This window comes from Felis catus, chromosome A2 (assembly GCF_018350175.1).
Source record: "Felis catus isolate Fca126 chromosome A2, F.catus_Fca126_mat1.0, whole genome shotgun sequence".
NCBI lineage: Eukaryota > Metazoa > Chordata > Mammalia > Carnivora > Felidae > Felis > Felis catus.
Window position 1 is genome coordinate 133,525,582 of NC_058369.1, and position 18,532 is coordinate 133,544,113.

The following is an 18,532-nucleotide window of genomic DNA, read 5'->3' on the forward strand; positions in this document are numbered from 1 at the left end:
AACAGATGCAACTTTGATTAAGAATACTGTGAGAAACAGATAAGATCAAAACCATACATTTTTAAGTACTTCTATCTAGTTCTCTCATGCTAACTCCATAGGGTACAGCCACTCAGTCTATGGGCTGGGCAGGTATAAAATATTCTTGCTTCACTTTATGCCCCCCTCAAGTAGACAGTTTGGGATCCACAATTGGTAGCTTCTCCACATGCCAAGCAACACAGATTTTTGGACGACTTTAAGAGCTAAAGTGGGAATGTACAAGTGGGAAGGGGCGATTCAATACCATTTGACTTGAAATTGTGAAGTATAACTCTCACTTAACTACAGCCAAGGAAGGCCATATGCTGGAAGAAGCACACAAATGAAAAGTGAAAAGACACTTACTTATTTGTATTCCATATACCTGTAGGCAAAAACACGTTATTTCACAATTTTTGAGCTTACCTGACCATCACACATATAACTGGAAGGAGATAGTGAATTTTGTTTCTATAACTGAGCACTATTTTTATTAATATAAAACAAGGGGGAAGCCAACCCAGAGGAAGTAATTACACCATGGTATGAAATATACTGAGCCCTTGAAATTAGGTCCTACCGTAAACTAGTAAGCATGTGTGCCAACTAACTGTCCTTCTAGTTGCATGAGAAGAGCATACCTACGTGAATGGTTACAATAAATCTTTCTAGTTTTCCAGACTTGAGGTCATATACTTTCCTGTTCCTTTGGGACAGAAGAAAGTCTACTAACCTCACTTTATCCCCAAACCTAGCTCATCATGGCCAAATTTCCCAATATATTTCTAACTCACCTATCGTCTCCCATTTTCTCCTCTCTTAATCTTCTTTTTGCATCCTGTGTGTTAATATCAAATAGATTAGCTTTCCTAAATTCCACTTATCTTAACACTCTCATGCTTGAGAAGCCAAGATGGCTCTTTGTTGCCCATCAAATCGAGTCCAGTCACTTAGCTTGGTACTTTATCTTCCAATGGTTTCCCTATCCACCTGTACCCTTCTTCATATCCATATCTTCATATTATTCCACACATTTCAAGGCATTTCTCCACTTCTTCCCCATCCTACTTCATCGCCACCCAGAGGGCATCCTCATCCACCTTGCTCCCTTCCCCCCTATTTCTCAGCTGTGGTCAACCAAAATTTGTTGCTCCCAGAGATTGTGATATGCCCCTCATTCCTTCACCCCATTAAAAATTATGGTTTTTGTTTATCTTACCAGCTAGGGGTCTATAAAGTTGTACCTCCCTGGATTTATATTATGAAACCAAATCTCACTGATCTCTTTAAAAATGTGAAATTCTTGTCATATTGAATATGTATTTCTCAAATAACACCCTTCCTCTCCACTTCAAAGGAGTTATATTCTCCTTCGTTTTGGAAATCACAAATACAGTTAAGTCCCATACTCCTCTCATGCCGCCATGATCTTAACCTTCTCTAAATGTCATCTTTCACTGTTTTCCTTCTTTGAACTCCTATGGCACTTATAAGTGACACAAATTTATTTATTACTTATTTTTTGTGTGTTATTTTTAATTCTTCAACAAGATGGGCTTCTTGAAAACAGCAGCCATAGTCATATTTCTCAATATTTCTCTCTAGCCTAATGTCAGGCATATAATAAATGTTTAAGTTCTTATTATCATTCATTCTGCCCCATAATTAAATATTTCTACCATAAAAATGTATCTTTCTGAATTATGTCTGCCTACCAATGTTTGTCAAAACCAAATACACTGATAATCCGTGTATTTAAGGAAGGAAAATTACAGTCTCCAGGCTTTGGGTGAATTTTGTACACATGCAAAAATACTCAGAAAAATCATATTAGGGATAATGAACTGTATGTTTCTGAGTTGAATGAGGTTTTCAAGGTAATCACTACCATATATTTAGTGACAAGCCCTCTCAGTGCCTAATAGTTTCTGGGAATCGGTAGATGGTTTACTCATTAAACTGTTGCTTACAATCTATCCCAATTTGTTTTCCTACACTAAGTTATCCCTTCACAAATTTTCCCTTGCTCAGGAAAAAAAAAATGTGTATGAGAAATATTTTCCATGCATCTTGCCAAACCTGTTAAGAAATATTCCATTTGTTCTTCCAAAGCTAATGTTTACCTTTCCTAATAGACATGATTTTCATCTGAAGGCTGATATTTTAGAATTTTTCATTTACCACTTGAAGGGGAGCAAAATATGACACCAGGGAATGTGCCACTTAAGCATGCAAATTATTTTGGGCTGAAGACAATCAAGGCCCAAAAGACTCAGGAAGAGGTTTTCATCACCTCCTCAACTGCCTAAAAGAATTTAGATAAAGGGTTTGGTCCAGGAAGAGAGCTATCACCAAAGACAACTACAAAGAGTATGGGTTAGGTGTGATAAGCTGGGGGAGGCTGGCCTGTTTGCTCAAAATTCTCTCTGTAAAGCAGTGTGTCTGCATGGCATGACAGATGTTTGTTTACCAAACATTTGCTCTTCCCACCTTCCTGTGAATTATCTTCCTTCCCTTTGAAACCTCAGACCCTACCTACTTCTCATTAGCTCAGGATGGCACATAAACTTCAATTGCCTGACTATGAGTTTCTCAAGTCTTTGCAGGGCTCCTATACATGCAAAATTTGTTTTTCTCCTGTTAATCTGTCCCTATGTCAGCTTAATTAACAGATTAACCAAAAGAACCTAGAAGGGTAGAGTAAAAAAACTGTCCTTCCCTACATACCTTAGAAGCAACATCTTGCCCATGTTACATAGGTATTCACCACCATTATTTTCACTGGTTTCTGTATCAAATGTGATTATGGAACAAATCATTGGGATATATTAATAAGAAATAAATTATTTTCAAACCATTGTAGCATGTGTCTAAAGTACCATGAATTATTATAGATATGTGGAAAATTCTATACTATTAGAAGAATGTTATTTTTTTAAAGAAAATAAGTTTTGTTTTCTAAAGACAGTTTAGCAATATATTCAGAAATGATATTTTCCCATTCTTGGTTTTAAAGCACTCAAGGAAGAACAAACACCTTCTGGAATTTTCTTTACTCAAATGAGTTTTGAGATATATTACTCAACAGTAGCTCTTTTTTTTTTTCTTTTTTTGGGAAAAAATAAGAAACATGTTATTTTATTTCTTGACCATTCAAGCGATTGTTATACACACACTGGCTCTTTCACAGAGTACCAGGCGGACCTTGTATATGCATAACAAATGATCTTCAAAGATAGTGGAGGTTTTTAGGCATTTTCTTGATTTATGTTATTGGCTCACCCGCTATTTCCAGGAAAAATGAGGTGGAATACTTCCAAATATGCCCTTCTCACCTTCCTCCTCACACCTCTCTTGCCTGCCAAAATCTTGTTTTCACAGTTGTATTTTGTTACTGATGCTCACTCTGTGTGGTCCCTTTCAAATAAGGAAATAAAGAAACACCCTGATTGATTTTCTCTCTTATTGTAATCCTAGACTCTTGGGAAATTGGAGAGCCAGTTATTTGCTCTGTCTCTCCCTTTCTGTATTTCTTCTCCAGATCTGGGCCTATTGGGTGGAAACAGGATATTGGTGCCTCGTGACTGGGGAATGGAAACAGATGTTCATCCCATGCTTTTCTCTAGGTGTGTCCATACCTGCAGTCCAACCATTATGGCTGACCTGTCAGATTAGTCAGAGAAACGATTTGTTCTTTTTAATGAATTAATTGGATTGTCAGCTAAAATGGCAAGCCAAAGCCCTGAACTAACAGGATACAATAGGATTTGTATAACATATTTACAGAAAAATGTAGAGCAGTGTCATGGTCTGTATACATCCTGGAAAATACAAATCTAATGTCGTCTGGCTCCGCTGTTGCACAGATAGGATGCTATTTGGACATTTCTGCTTTTAATTTATCACTCAGATGTACTATGTGAGCAAAGGTTTAAATGGAATACTTCTAAAGTATTACACTGTGGAACCATATTTAAGTTTGGAATAAAATCGGTTCTTTTAAGAGCAGAGCGATTAAAAATTTAAAACAACAAAATGCTAGAAATTATGAGTTTAGCTTAAAACTCTGTCATTAACACATCCCTTTGGAATAAAAGAGAGAACAATGCATTCTCACATAGCTACTGTGCCCTTTGTTCTGCAATCCGAGAGCACTTAACAATGAATACAGTTAAAATTAGCATCAAAGCAGATTTCCTAAAGGAATTATTGTAGACAAATGGAAACAAAACAAATCAGCTTAAAGTTTAGATTGAAGAAATTAACCATGGGGGCTTTCTTTATTTCATTTCACAATGTCTTCCAAGTCAGAGGCCAGTGACTAAAGATTTATAACTGAGTTAGAATAGGAACCACAACATAACTGGTCTTCATATAATACATTATGTATAGGCACTAAGTGCTTAGATACATTAAGTTGTATCCTCACCATGTTCCTTTGAGGTAGTGTATTAGTTTCCTTACACTGCTGTAACAAATTGCAACAAAATTGTAGATTTAAAACAACAGAAATTTATTCTCTCACAAATCTGGAAGCTAGAAGCCCAAAATTCAGCAAAGATGCACTACATCTGGAGCTTCTTGTGAAGAATCCATTCATTGGCTCTTCCAGCTTGTGGTGGCTGTTGGCATTCCCTGACTTATGGCTGTACTACTCCAGTCTCTGTCCGCATGATTATATTGCCTCCTCTCCTGCCTGTGTTCTCTCTGTGTGTCTTTTATATGGATAGTTGTCACTGATTTAGGGTTCACCTGTATATTCCAGACAATCCCCTCACATCAAGATCTTTAGCTTAATTACATTTGCAAAGACCCTTTCCCAAATTAAAGTAACATTCATAGGTTCCAGGAATTAAGATGTGGGCATATCTTCCAAGCCACCATTGAATACACTAGGTAGATAGTATTATTATATCCATGTTACAAATGAAGAAAATGAAACATACTAGCTAAGGTTTGTTGGACTATGTGTCAGGCATCAGTCTCAGTCTTTTGAATACACTGTACTTTCTTTTTTCTTTTTTTAATTTTAAGTATGTTTCATGCCCAGGAGCCCAAAGCAGAGCTTGAACTCATGACCCTGAGATCAAGACCTGAGCTGAGATGAATTGGACGCTTGGGGCACCTGGATGACTCAGTCTGTTGAGCGTCCGACTTTGGCTCAGGTCATGATCTCACAGTTCACAAGTTTGAGCCCAGTGTCAGGCTCTGTGCTGATGGCTCAGAGCCTGGAGCCTGCTTTGGATTCTGGGTCTCCCTCCCTCTCTGCCTCTTCCCCGCTAGTACTCTGTCTCTCTCAAAAATAAATAAAACATTTAAAAAAGAATTAAAAAAAAAAAGAATTGATGCTTAACTGACCTAGCCACCCAGACTCCTCCACTGTATTATCTATTTAATGTTCATAAACATCCCATGAGGTAGGTACAATTATTATTATTGGAATTTTGCAGATAAGAAAGTAGGCTGTCTGAAAATTTGCCTGACATTACAGTGCTCATAAATGGTGAAGCCAGGATTCTAACGCAGGACTACGTGATTCCAGAGCCTACACACTGAAACACTTAGCCACCCTATTCCTCCAACTTCCATCATCTGCAATGGGAGGATCAAAGGTGATAGGAACCTCACAGGATGTTGAGATAAAGCATTAGACTTAAAATTTTCACTCTGCTGCTTATTTGCAAGTACCACAACCTTCTGAAATTAGTTTCCTTATGCATAAAACAGAAATGTTACTTCTGATAATTTACCTCTTTCACAAGATGCTCTTCACACCCCCATGGGTGCCAGATTTTTGTCATCAGTGTTACTGAGGAGTAATTCAAGTACAAAAGACTGCACCCCCTTAATTGAACACATTGTTCAAATCAATGTATTTTGAAAGTTGTATGTACCTGTAAAACCACTACTGCAATCAAAACAAGAAAGATTTCCTTCACTCCAAAAAGATGGCTCTTGTCCCCTTGAAGTCTATCCCTTCCTCCAACCCTGGTTCCAGGTAATCACTGTTCTGCTTTGGCATTTTATAAAAATTCAATCATACGATATGTCTGGCTTCGTTCACTCAGCATAATGTTATCAAAACTCCTCCACGTTGTCCTTGCATCAGTGTCACGCCCTTTTTAATTACCAGGTAGCAGTCCATTGTGTGACTATAACACATTTTGTTTGTCTATTCATGTGGTGAAGGACTTTTTGGGTATTTCCAGTTGTTGGCTATTGTAAATAAAGCAGTTAGCTATAAATATTTGTTCACAAGTGTTTGTGAAAACATGTTTTCATTTCTCTAGGGTAAATATTTAGGAGTGAAATGTTTGGGTCTTATGATAGATATAGGTTTAACTATTTAAGTAACTGCCAAACAATTTTTCACATAAATCCCACCAACATACATTCTGACCTCATTTGGTAAGCTTTTGGAGAAAAACAATGGATGAGAAGATATTGAAGTAGTAAAGGTAGAGGATTGTAAAGACTAATGGGGTAGTTTTAAGGATGAAGGACTTCTCTTTAAGAACTTTATTTCTTGGAGGGATGCCTGGGTGGTTTAGTCAGTTGAACATGCAACTCGATTCTGGCTCAGGTCATGATCCCAAGGTCGTGGGATTGAGCCCCACAAAGAACTCCACAGTGAGAGTGGAGCCTGCTTAAGATTCTCTCTGTCTTTCTCTCTCTCGCTCTGCCCATCTCCCCTACTTGTGTTCTCTCTCTCTCTAAAATAAAAAATATATATGTATATATTTAAATTTTTTAAGTTTATTTATTTTGACAGAGAGAGAGAGAGGGAGACAGAGCAAACAAGCGGAGTACAGGCAGAGAGAGGGAGAGAGAATTCCAAGAAGGCTCTGTGCTGTCGGTGCAGAGCCTGATGCAGGGCTCAAAGTCATGAACTGTGAGATCATGACGATGCTGAGATCAAGAGTCGGATGCTTAACTGACTAAGCCACCCAGGTGCCCCCAAAACGTATATACTTAAAGAACTATCTTCCTTGGAGGAAAATATGTATAAGACGTGGTGATTTACTGTTTATTAAATGTATGCAGTAAGAAATTAGTCAAGAATGACTTCTAGTTTGTTAGTAAAGACAGTGGTTTCATTTGAGCCTAAACTGTACCCATATTTGGTTTTAAGATAAGCCCATGATTGTCTTATAGACAAGTAATTCACCAAAAGTCTATTTGTGGGAGAGACACAGGCACCTCTTGAAAGTAAGAGAGTCATAAAGGGAGTATATAGCAGTCAGACTCCCAGACTTGATTCCCTAACAAAGACTTATTTGTTAGCAGAAGGAATGCAGCTTATTTTCTATCTCTCAGATTTGTCTTTGGCCCCTTTTCCTTTGGACCGTTCTGTAAGTTCCAGGAAAAAAATATCATTTAAGTAGAAATTCTGCAAAATCTGTCAAGCACCAACAACCACTGCCATTTGGCAACCTTTACTTTGTCTCATCTCATATTTGTTCCTCTGTTCCTTCTTTCCTACCTTCTTTTGAGTCGATAGAATCTTTTTTTTTTCATATTCAATTTTAATTCCTCTTCTGTCTCTTAGCTATATCTCTATGCATTTTTAAATGGTTGCTCTAGGGATTACATTATGCATCATTAACTTATCACAGTCTATTTAGAATTAATATTCTACTACTTCTCATAAATTATAGGAAACTTGGAAAGCTTAGTTTCACTTACCTTCTGCCCTTCGTGCTAGTGTCCTATATATCTACGTACATATAAACCTTATAACATAAGTTATGCTTCCTTTAAATAGTCATATGATGTTTAAACTGAGAGAATAAAAATAAATATAATCTTTTATAATTTCCTACATATATACCATTTCTGGAGTTCTTGATTACTTCCTGAGGACTAGAACTTCCATCTGGTGTCCTCGCCCTTCTGTCTGAAGAACTTTAACATTTTTCATAGTGCAGATCTGCTCGCTTCAGATTCTCTCCATTATCTTAAATATGATCTGAAAGTTTCTCAAAATTTCTTCATTTACCTTTAATTTTTGAGAGATATTTTCACTGGAAAGAAAATTCTAGGTTCATAAATTTTTACTTTATTTTCATTATATTAAAGATGACATTCAATTATCTTCTGGGCTCTGTTTTGTTGTTCTTATTGTTTGTTTTCTGGATAGAAGACAGATACTATCTGTAACATTGGCTTCATGTGTGTAACGTATTTCTCTGGATGCTTTCAAAAATTTCTGTTTATCTTTAGATTTCAGCAGTTTGACTATATGTATACTCAGTGTGATTTTCTTGGTGTTTACCCTTCATGAATCTGCTGAGATTCTTGAATCTATAAATTGATGTTTTTCATCAAACTCATGACATTTTTGGTCATTATTTCTTCAAACAGCTTTTTTTTTTCTACTCCATTCTATCTCTCCTCTCTTTCTGGGACTCCAATACCATGGAGTCTTGATTTTAAACTCACTGCTTGATTTTATCTTCAATTCATTAATATTCTATTAATTTCTCTTCAATTTTTTTTCTCTATGTTCTTCAGAATAAATAATTTCTGTTGATCTATCTTTAAGTTTACTGACTCATCTGCCATTATCAAGCTGCTGTTGAATCAAATCAGTATATATTTTTATTTCAGTTATGATACTTTCTCTGTTCCAACTTGGGGTTTTCTTTATATTTCCCTTTTTTTTTCTGCTGAGATTTCCCACCAGTTCATTTATTTTGGCTATAATGTTAGTTAAGTACTGGACATATTTATACTAATTGCTTGCCTGTTAATTCCAAATATGGGTCATCTTTGGTTCAGTTTCTACTCACAACTCTTTTCCCTGAATATAAATCACTTCTTTCTATTTCTTATATGTCTACCAGTTTTTGATTGTGTGCTGGACATTTATATAATATGTTATAAAAATACTTGATCTGTGGGGCGCCTGGGTGGCTCAGTCAGTTGAGCCTCTGACTTCGGCTCAGGTCACGATCTCACGGTTTGTGAGTTGGAGCCCCGTGTCAGGCTCTGTGCTGACAGCTCAGAGCCTGGAGCCTGATTCGGATTCTGTGTCTCCTTCTCTCTGTGCCCATCCCCCACTTGTGCTCTGTCTCTCTCTGTCTCTCAAAAATAAATAAATAAATGTAAATTAAAAAAAAAAAAAAAACTTGATCTGCCTATATTTTCTGAAGTGTGTTTACTTTGTTCTAGCCAACAGTTAACTTGGCGGGAGTCCTTTGGGTTCTATCTGTGCTTCACTAAGTAACAGCTAAAATATTGCTTCGTTCTTTCAGCTCTGGTTGTTGCTTTCTATCATGCCTTTTGGAGTCTCTTTACAGATGTATAGTTCAGAGGTCAGGCATATAGCACAATTTTGTGGATTACTCTCTCTGGGGTTCCATCTTTTTCAGTAGTTCCCTTTTCAACTTTCCAGATGCTCTATCCATCCCAAATTCTGTATTCTACAACCTCAAACAGGTAAGACTGAGGCTTACTGAAATTTTTTGCTGCCATCAGTACTGTGCACTGGTGAGTGCCTTTAGGCAAAAAGCCACGGACGTGTAAATCTTATCCAGGGCAGTTAAGTTAAATCTTACTTGGTCTTTCAAGGATTGACTACTCTCTAGCTTTTACCTCATTTTGGCCATTTTCCAATGTCCTCAGCTGGATTTTTTTTCTTCTTCAAATTTTAATTTAAATTCTAGTTAGTTAACATACAGTGTAATATTGGTTTTAAGAATAGAATTTAGTGATTCATCACTTAACATATAACATCCAGTGCTCATAACAAGTGTCTCCCTTAATATCCATCATCCATTTAATCCACTCCCCACCCACCTCCCTCCAACAACCCTCAGTTTGTTCTCTATTGTTAAGAATCTCTTATGGTTCCTTTCCTTCCATTTGCAATGACGTGGATGGAGCTAGAGTATATTATGCTAAATGAAATAAGTCAGTCAGAGGAAGACAAATATCATATGATTTCATTCATATGTGGAATTTAAGAAACAAAACAGATGAACATATGAGAAGGAAAAAAAAAGAGAGAGGGATGGAACTTTCTTTCTAATGTTTTGTCTAAGTATTAAGTTGTTATCTGTGGAAGGATTAGTCTCACTAAACTTCTATACCGTTACCTAAAGCTGGATGATCCATCTGGCACTATTTAAACAGAGTTTAAAGAGGAGGCAGGTATTGCTTCCCCATTTACCTTAGCACCACCTGAAATTTAGTGCATCAGCAGTGCTATTTATTCTGGTACATCAGCAACACCAACAATGTCATCTCCACAAAATGTCTATTAGCATCTCACAGAATATGTTTCGGGAAAGACATGCTATCTTTTCAGTTGAATATTATGCTGGTATTTGGGTGGTTTGGTGTCGTCTATCTACTCCATTAAATCATAAGTTTCTCTTTTTCACCCTTTTCCTCTTTGGCAGTGATTAAAACACCTGACATGTAATACAATAAATAATAAAATAATAAAATAAAATGATAAATAATGAAATAATAAGAGCCCATTTGAGGGAAGAATTAACTTGCCATAATAGAGACATGGTTGAAGAATTAGGAGCCCAGATGATATAACACCCTCTGGAGAAGCTAGGAGTTTTTCTGAGAAGACACTGGGTCTTAGAGGAAGAATAGGAGTTTGACAGACACTGTGGTGGGCTTTACCCCATAGGTAATGGTGAACCAACAATGTCTCAAACCTATTTAATTACAAGATTTTTACAAACCTATGTAATTACAAGATAATTACAAGATTAGCTTTAATTTTAGAAAGTTAGGTCTGGCAACTGTGTATAAGATAGGCTGGAGTTGGAGGAACATGAAAAGTAGAAGATTATTCCAATAGTTGAAGGGAAGACATAGTGATTAGGTAGTGATTACAGGAAGAAAGAATAATGGTGATATCTAAAAATAATCGTTCAGTTATTTTCAATTAGCATTTGATAACCAGTCCCGTATGGATTTTGAAGGAGAACAGTCAGGACTGAATTGAGGATTCTAGCTTGGAAGTTGAAGAAAATGATTCACCCATTCATTCAACAAACAATGAGTGAGTACTGTATTCCAGACACCACTGTCCTAAGTCCTGGGAGTGTAAGAGTAAATAAAGCAGACAAAAATATTTCTTCCCTAAAGGGTAGTTATTTGACAAAAATAAATGATAAGAAAAAATGTATATTATGTCAGGTAGTGTTAGGAATATTGAAAGAAATAAATGAGGGAAGGAGGATAAGAAATGCTGCTAGTGGATTACATTTTTAAATAGGTAGCCATGAAGGGTCTCACTTATAAGAGATCAAAGCAGGAAGGATGAGAGAGTGAGCCAGGTACATATCTGGGAGGAGAGCATTCCAGGAAATGAAAACAGCAAGGGAAAAGACCTTGAGATGTATTCAGTAACTGCAGTAAAGAAAAGAGTCTTAATAGCTGATGTCCGTATGAATATTTATGTGTGTACAATAATGAGAGATACTGGCTTCTCTTTTAGACAAGCTAGGTGTAAGTTACCTAAAGGAATAATCAAATTTAAATAGATTAACAAGTAAGGCTCTAGATCAGGAGCAAGATCAGTGCAGGAGAAAAAAAAAATTGAAGTCATAGTCAAACCCAGTACTCCAAATCCGGTACTCATTTCTCCACACCAGGAGGAAGCAATTTAAATACACAGCACTTTTGTGTGAAAAGTGCCAGTTTGTGCCCTGTTGACAATTGCACTTAAAAAAGAAAGATCTGGATTTTATAGTTACTCCTGATGTTGGTACACTCAATGAACTTCATTAAATGAAAACACATGGTCATATAGCTATAAAGGAAGCTTATAGAGACCCAACCCTTACATGCTAAATACACGAGCTCAGATGTGGGTTCTCCTCATCATGAAAATGTCATTTATCCGTTGTCATTAGTGCAGCTGATGTGAGTCTGCCACTTCGGCTTCAACTATGGTAGACAAACCAGGCCTAAAACCCAGAGACATCTGGTTCAGCAGTTCATTGGAACTCCAGAAAGCAGACTCTAGTTCTGCACAGCCTAATACTCTCCTAGAACTACAAGTGGGAATTGTTTTTACTACCATCCTGACATCCAGTAAGATATGAACTTCCTAAGAGCAAAGACAAGAAAAGCATTCTCAATTTCAGTTGTAACTGTCATACTATGCCTACTAAACATTCAGGCAAACAAAACAAGTGGCTGAAGTATTATGCAATTTATGCATTCTTACCTTTCTTTCCTGCTATTCACTAAGTGGAGACATTGTTACAGATAAAATCTTTCTGGGTTCTATACATGTTTCAAGGAGACACGAATTGTACTTGGGGCAGCCCAAATAACACTTTACAATCTCCTTAAATTTTAATATACATTTATTTGAATCTTGCTGCAGGAGGAGGGTGGGGGTAGGGCGAAGAGTAGGTAGACTGCTTTGAAATGTCAGCAAAAGGAGTGGGAGAATCATGTTCAAGGCTGAGGTGAAGGCACAAAGTTTGCCTGAGCAAAAGATTTGCCTAATCAGCCCTGGGTAATTGGCAAAGCCAAAATCTAAGCAGGGAGATTAAGACACAAGCTGCCCATCAGGAAATCAGAAAGACTAGAGGTGAAAGACGAGCAGGTGCAAAACTGGGGCATGGAACCCAGAGTTTGGGTCTGGGAGAGAAGACTGAGCACCAACAGTTTAGGACCAATGGAGTTGTTAAGGATGGACCCCAATAATGATGTAAATATCAGCTGTCACTTGTGACTTGCTCTTAAGGAACATGGTGATTATACAGGACATGAAGGATTGGTTAGTAACTGTGAGCTACTGATTTATGTGAAACATTAGGGTAGTTATGATCTTTTGTATAGATTATTCTTCCTTCAGTTTTTCTTTTGCTCATTTTCATCTTGGAATATTTTGCTCTAGGTTTTTCCTTTATCTAGAATGTTCTTAGTACCTCGTCATCCCTTGAATGAGTGACATTCATAACTGCCATTCAAAGCTTACCTAAAATGTGACTTCTACAAAGAACTTCCCCTAACTATACAATCTAAAGAAGCCATCTAGGCTAACAAAAAATGAAAAGATGCTCAACATTGCTCATCAAGGAAATGCAAATCAAAACCACAAAGAGATATCACCTCATACCTGTCAGAATGGCTAAAATCAAAACCAAAAAAACAACCAAGGTTAACACGGATGTGGACAAGAAGGAATCCTTGTGCACTATCGATGGGGATGCAAACTGGTGCAGCCAATGTGGAAGATAGTGCAGAAGTTCCTCAAAAAATTAAAAGTAGAACTACCCTATAATCCAGAAGTTACACTACTAGGTATCTACCCAAAGAATATAAAAACACTAATTTGAAGGGATACATGTACCCCTATGTGTATTGCAGCATTATTTATAATAACCAAACTGCTGAAGCAACCCAAGTGTCCATTGACAGATGAATGGATATCGATGTGTTATACACAATGGAATATTATTTAGCCATAAAAAGAATGAAATATTGTCATTTGCAATGACATGGATGGATCTAGAGAGTATAATGTTACATGAAATGAGTCAGTCAGAGAAAGACAAATACCATATGACTTCACTCATATGTGGAATTTAAGATACAAAGCAAATGAACAGGGGGGGGGGCGGGGAAAGAGAGAGAAAGACCAAAAAAACAGACTCTTAACTATAGAGAACAAACAGATGGGGAGGTGGGTGGGGGGATGGATGAAACAGGTGAAGGGGATTAGGTAAGCACTTGTCTTGATGAGCACCTAGTGATGTATGGAACTGCCGAATCACTATATTGTACACATGAAACTAACATAGCACTGTGTATTAACTATAGTACCACTAAAATTAATTTAAAAAATTAAAAAAACATCTAGGGTCTCTATAATATCTTTTTTTTTTTAATTTTTAGCATAGGACCCACCACTGCTGACATGTCTTACCTCTCTCCATGCCTCTCCATGCCTCCTTCTCTCCCTTCTGTTCATTCAACTTCCTGCACTAGACTGTGAGGTCCATGACAGCATGGGCCTTGGCTGACTCATTTACCATGGTAGCTTCAGCACATAGAAGACTATGTGATTCTTTTTTTTTTTTTTAATATAAATTATTGTCAAGTTAACTAACATGCAGTGTATACAATGTGTTCTTGGCTTCGGGAGTAGATCCCCATGATTCATCCCTTACATACAACACCCAGTGCTTACCCCAACAAGTGCCCTCCTCAATGCCCATCACCCATTTCCCCCCTCCCCCTGTCTCCCCCCATCAACCCTCAGTTTATTCTCTGTATTTAAGAGTTGAAGAATATGTGATTCTCAATATTCTTCAATAATATTTTAATTAAAGCATAAATGAATGGATTATTGCTGAACTAACTAGTATTTCTTAATTTCACTTGTTTTAAGGTTTTTGTTTTTGCATACTATAAAGAGGAGCCATCAAAGGATCCTGCTACCCCATCCTAGAAGGAGAATGGACAAATATTAACATTCTGACTACCAATTGTCCAGTTGTCTCTTAAAGGTATCTATGTTTTATACTATAGCAAATAGGTTGTATTAATCATTTAGTTCTTAGTAGTAAAAGGCTGTATGAAAAACAACAGATAACCCTTCTCATTTATTCCAACCCCCCAGGAATGCCTCTAAGATTCTTCTAGAAAAGGGGAAAGCAGACACCAAAGAGGTGCACATATAAAAGCATCTCCTTCATCCTGAATCTGATATTCAAATGGCTGATAAGAAGAATGCTGAAGAGAGAAATGTCAGTATTCTCATACACAGAAGAGATTTAATTTTATTTCTAAGTAAAAAAGATTAAAATCTTTAAAAAAAAAAGTATTGTATGTCCCTGACCATTTAAAGAATCTAAACCTAACGTCAAAATCAGCAGTCTTTCATTGCCTCTGTTTTACCTAACTCACAGATTCTCTACCGTAACCCTAAGATGCTCCACTAGAATTACCTGGGGACACTTTTAAATATTACAGATGCAGGCCTACTCAGAGACTGCATTGATATAAGTGGGACCAAGTCATCTAAGAGTCTTCAATTCTCATTACAACTACCTTTTAGGAATGGTAATTAAAGCATTGTCTGTAATAGGGAGAGACTGAAAATGATTTAAATATCCTTAAAATGTTACTGTTTTCACAGCAGATGTAATGAGACAGAAAAATACTGACAACATATCATAGTATGAAAAGTTCAGGTTTACAGGAAAGAACAACAAGCAAATGGTCCTTCATAAAGTAGATGTATTAAAGTTTCCCTAGAATGTTCTCAGGTTTTCACTCAAAAATAAAGTTAGATGACTTTGACTTCTCTGTGGATCCTAGTTGGTTTTCCTTTGTGGAGTGTGCGTGAACAATAATGAGGGAGGGGGGAGAGAGGTAGAGAGAGAGAGGGAGAGAGGGAGAGAGGAAGAGAGGGAGAGAAGGAGAGAGAAAGGTTTTCAGCACCAGTGCCACTGTCTGAGACTCCGAGGATGAAGCTGGGTGTTCAATTTGGATGTGACTACCTTGTCCAGACTCCTAGAGGCACAGAGCTGTCAGTCCTGCTGGTGGAGGAGGAAGTGGACAAAGAGAATATGTCACTATAATCTTATACTCGGGGGCACAAAAGTCTTTCAACTCCAAAACCCCCAAATGCTGACAAAAATGGAACAGATGATAAATTCAGGACCTTGGGCAGTTTGATCAAAGGAAGAACAAAGCGTAGTTAAATTTGTCAAATAAAACTGATGGGACTTCCCCCCATATTTAAGAAGGTTGAGAGAGAGAAATGCCCTTCAGGACTTTTGTCTTCGTTTCTGGGGCTTGGGCCGGACTCCCTGGGACAAACTGAGTTTGGCTGTGCCCCCTGAGCTGTGTCATCACCGGTGCTTTTAGACTGAACTCAGAGAAAAACAAACATCACACCTGAAGGCTTGGTGATTTACTCTGACCAACCACGTTTTGAAGGTGAAGCAGATCAGGTCAGGGAAATGCTATGATCAAATAGAGTCTGAGGGCGGTTCCAGCTAAGCCCACTGCCCACAGACTGCATTCCCACGTCAACCATGTCAGATTTGTCTCCTAACCCAGTCTAGCAGAGCCAAGTCAAAACACTGTGCAAAGAGGGAACCTGTGAGTGCAGGACAAACGCTGTTATCTGAGTTCTAGAGACAGGGAGTGAGAAGCTCCTGTGTGCCATGCTTTGCTACCTCAAGGGTGAGCAAAAAACAGACCCACGATGTGGCTTAGCCTGCTTACTAATGTCCTAAGATTTTTAGGAACCCAGAAAGTAACTAATCTAAAATGCAGAGCCTATGAGATTGAATTTTAATGATCTCTCTTAGCATTTAGTCAGGACTCGGGATTTTAGTATCCTAGTCCTGTCAAAAATTGATGTAAAGCAAGCGTATACAAAGACTGAGTCAGGACGGCAAAGGTTTAAACCTTTCATTAAAAAAAAGATATTTAGGGGTGCCCGGGTGGTTCAGTCGGTTGAGAGTCCGACCTCAGTTGAGTGACCAACTTTGGCTCAGGTCATGATATCACTGTTCACGCGTCTGAGCCCTGCATCAGGCTGGCTGCTGTCAGTGCAGAGGCCACTTTGGATCCTCTGTCTCCCTCGCTCTCTCTCTCTGCCCCTCCCCTGCTGGTGCTCTTTCTTTCAAAAATAATTAAAACATTAAAATATTTTTTTACAAAGACTTTTAAAACAGTGCAATTCCTCAATACTGAACAGGGAGGTGGTGTATGTTGGGAGAGTTTAGACCTTAGAAGGAATAGGAATACGTATGATATAACTAACACAACATCTACATTTTCCTTGGAGAAATATATTCAGCAATAAACCAGGTATTTTTACTCTATCCCACTCTTATTCTATTCTACTCTACTCTGTTCTATTAATCTGGTCAGAGTTAACAAAGGCTAAAACTCCAATTGCAAATTCACTTTCCCAAGAAGCAAGGAGGTGACCCAAAGTTTAATTTTCTAAATTATAATTAGCCAAAAAAAGAGAGAGAAAAAGAAAAGGTGTTTGAAACCTTAATGCCATATGGAAAAGACAGCAAAACAAAACAAAACAAAACAAAACAACAACAACAAAAAAAAAACCAGGAGACAGAAATTTATTTCCTGTTTTGAATAGGTAATAAAAACAACTGACAGGAGGGGAAAATAACATTATACTGTAGGTGACAAAAGTCATCATATACTAAGGTGTAAAAGTGTATGAGGTTTAGAGAAGTTTATTGATTTTCAGATACACAATTGGTAAGGGCAAACAGGTTAGTATAAACTGGCTGAATAAAAAGATGTCATCATTTTCTCCCATCAAATTAAAGAGGGCTATAAAGGTATTTTTTTTTTAATTTCTGTGACATAAAGGGTGGTATATCTCACCTGCCCTCAAGTTGGAGCACTGTGCTAGAACTCGCTGGTAAACATCATGCTGTATTATGTATTTAAGGAGAGAGTTGGAAGATGGTAATCAACAGACAAGTGCTCTCCTGATACTCACAGGAGGGAGCAAAAGAGATCAAATGCTTCTTACTCTCTGCAAATAACTGTCTGCAAATGCAGGGCTCTGTCAGGATTCCAGAAGAGAGTGAACACTCTGGAACTGGTGAAGCCTCTTTGACTCTGATGTCGCATCTCATCGTGGTGTGCAAACTATTTAGCAACTGCCGCATTGTGTATAGGTATAAATTGTACAATTTAATCTCGTAAATAATTCACGTTGGGGCTGTGAATTAAGAGTATACCACAGTAAAATAAAAATTTATTCCTGCAAAGCTGATGTTGACTGTCATTAGATACTATTTCTGTTTCAAACAATACTTCGAGAACAGCGCACATGGCTTTTTGAGGTTTAGAACCAAGATTGTGCAGAGTAAGGTGAAAAATAGCAGAGTGTGTGGTAACCCATCAGAATGCTCTAAAATATAAAGAGAATCGAGGCAATTAAGTAGGAATTTCCAGTGTGAGTTGTCCAGATAATTACATCACTTTTAAAATACACTTTGGGTGTATAGATAGATACACATACAATAAGTAGAAATCTTTTCATGTGGACACAACTTTAAAAATGTCTTTTTTCTTAATGATAGCTCTGAAATATACAGACTCATAAGTAGAGATGCTTCGATAAGGAAGCTAGTGGGTCTTGTTGTAACTGAGTAGCAGGCTGTCAAACTATTTCACCGATCAAAAAACAAGAATATGACTCAGGTGCTCCACAATTCATTTCAGAAACTTGAGATGGAAGCACAAACCTCACTTCCCCACAGTAAGACATAAGAATGCCACTGTGGACCTAAGAGAAAGACAGTCGCAAGTTTGTTTGCTAGTAGACTCCTAGGGAGCTGAACACAAAAATCCAATAAATAATTAGCTCTCCTGTGACAGGCTTCTGAATTACTGTGATACATTAATTGGACAAAATTAGCATGAATTAAGGCAAATAAGTATAACATGTAATTTATTACTTACTAAGCATGGTGCTGCAGTGGAAGCTTCGGATTTCCCATAAGATTGCTTTAACAGC

General features: G+C 37.5%; 1 long non-coding RNA gene across 1 annotated transcript in view; it reads left to right on the forward strand.

Annotated features, from left to right (window-relative positions):
* Positions 1–15,315, forward strand: part of LOC123381281 — a 41,824-nt gene extending 26,509 nt beyond the window's left edge. The window contains exons 2-3 of the long non-coding RNA XR_006588113.1: positions 14,402–14,519; positions 14,633–15,315. This is a non-coding gene — a long non-coding RNA (uncharacterized LOC123381281). The remainder of the gene's footprint in view (positions 1–14,401; positions 14,520–14,632) is intronic.
* Positions 15,316–18,532: the final 3,217 nt, after the last annotated feature.